A 2500-nucleotide genomic window follows, 5' to 3' on the forward strand; every position below is an offset into this window, starting at 1 on the left:
ATTTATCATGGAATGTAATGACATATTTAACAATGAATATAAGGATATCTCTAACTACTAGTAATACCATTGTCACTGCAACTACCACGCCTATGATCACTGCAAAAGCTTAAATAACAAGAATAACAATAACAAAAAAATAACACCTCCATTATTAAAGATAACTCAGAACATCACCAAGAACTGCAAGTACGGTACAACAGAACTACATATGATGATGGTGATGATAACAACAAAATTCGAAATATTAATAGATCATGATTTTCATGCTTGCTGATACTGGTAATGAAAAGAGGAGGATGAAATTATTAGTACTAATACCATAGTAACGATTACATAATAAGTTGTGGCAAATGTAACAGCAGCAGAAAAAAATGATTGTGATAGAACTAACAATATCAGTAATAGAATTAAGAATAATGAAGATAACGATGATAATACGGGTACTTATGATAAGTACAAACATTATGATATTAATGATAACTGTTATGGATATATTACTATCATTAGTAGTATAATCATTATAATGATTGTTGTTGCTCTCACCATCATCATTATCTCATTTTTTTATCAGTACTATCATTATTATTATCATTATCATTAGCATCATCATTATCATTATTAACATTATTACCATTATCGTCACTATTATTTTCATCACCAATAAAATCATTTTCATCACCATTATGATTACTATCATTATTATCATTATTATAATTATCATCATTATTCTCATTATTGTTATCATTTTATCATTATCATCATCATTATTATCATCATTATCATTATTATTATTATTATTATTATTATTATTATTATTATTATCATTATTGTTGTTGATGTTGTTGTTGTTATTATTATAATTATTATTACTACTACTATTACTACTACTATTATAACTCTTATTTTTACTATTATTCTTATTACGATTATTATGAGTATTATCATTATCATTAGTAATATCGTTATTATCATCATTATCATTGTTATAATCATTATTATTATTTATGTTATTATTATCATTACTGTTATCATTATTAATATCATTATCATCATTATTATTACCATCATCATCACTATTACTGCAGCTACTGCCATAACCATCACCATCATCACTATCAGAATACCATAGGAATACTAATGATCTAAATACGACTGCAGGTTCCTCCAGCCTCCGTCTAAAACCCGGAGGGCGGACAAAGCGACTTCAAACAAACATCATTATCACGGGAGATAATACCCAGATAAGCCCCACACTTGGTTTTCGTTTGTGTATCGACATATTGATTCCCGAAGAGGGGCAGAGGAGACGCTGAAGTGACGAGCTTGAGATGCCTGGTCCTTGCACACTTCCCGCTCGTTCGCTTCCTCCTCCTCCTCCTCCTCCTCCTTCTGGGTCTTCCTGCTTGCTCTTCTTGCTGGTGGTGCTTTTTTTTTTTTTTTTTTTTTTGCTTGCTAGGTTTTAATTTTTTGTTGGTGTTGATGTGTTTAGATTTCTCTTTACTTTTCTTGATTTTTTTTTTTGTTTTCTGTTTATTTTTCTTTTTTTTTTTCTTTTACTTTCTTGTTTTTTTTCTTGGTCTTTTTGCTCGTTTTCTTGTTCCTCCTACTTTCTTCCTGTGTTCTTTTTGTCTTCCTGTTTAAATTTTTTGTTCTTTTTTAATCTTCATGTGTCCTTTGTTTTTTTTTGTTTTTTTTTGTTTTACTTCCCTTGTTTTTTTGTCTTCTTGTACCCTTCGCTAGTTGTTATTTTTCAATATCACTTTCTTATCTTCGTACTTCCTACTTTTTACTTCGTTCTATAAATCTTCCTCATAATTTTTTCTTCCTTTCTTACCCTTTCTATCATCTCTGATGTCCTTCTCTCTCTCTCATTCCTCTTGTTTCCTTTCTTTCGCCACGGGGCTTCCCCTCCCTCCCTCGGCCTCTCTCGACCCCCGTCTCTCAACCCGATGCGCTTCCGGGAGAGGGTCCTGCTCTCACGCGGAGGGCTGAGAGGAGGGCTTGTCGTACGCACGTGCGGAAGGACGCACCCAGACATAAATGAACAAAGGAATAAACCAATGAATAGATTTATTCTCTCTCTATCTCTCTCTCTCTCTCTCCTGACTTACAGAACGAGAGAAAGACAGAGAGAGGGTGAGAAAGAGAGAGAGAGAGAGAGAGAGAGAGAGAGAGAGAGAGAGAGAGAGAGAGAGAGAGAGAGAGAGAGAGAGAGAGAGAGAGATAGAAAAAGAAAGAGAGAGAGAGAGAGAGAGAGAGAGAGAGAGAGAGAGAGAGAGAGAGAGAGAGAGAGAGAGAGAGAGAGAGAGAGAGAGAGAAAATCGACAAACTTATGTGTTTAGAGTGAATCCAATCTTGACTAGGAAGAGCCACATCACTTCCGCCATGAATATCGTGTTTGTTTTGTGAGCGTTTGCGAGAAAACTTCCTCTCTCGTCGATGCTACAATTGAAAGAAAACAAACCTTGCTTGCTAAGTCGCTGTAAGAAAAAATATC

At 34.0% G+C, this 2500-nt stretch overlaps 1 protein-coding gene across 1 annotated transcript in view; it reads right to left on the reverse strand.

Annotated features, from left to right (window-relative positions):
- The window catches only part of LOC125043485 (inactive dipeptidyl peptidase 10-like), a gene marked incomplete at its 3' end in the record, with an annotated part of 506263 nt that overhangs the window by 27581 nt on the left and 476182 nt on the right, over positions 1-2500 (reverse strand).

The sequence above is a fragment of the Penaeus chinensis genome, chromosome 34 (assembly GCF_019202785.1).
Source record: "Penaeus chinensis breed Huanghai No. 1 chromosome 34, ASM1920278v2, whole genome shotgun sequence".
Taxonomy (NCBI): domain Eukaryota; kingdom Metazoa; phylum Arthropoda; class Malacostraca; order Decapoda; family Penaeidae; genus Penaeus; species Penaeus chinensis.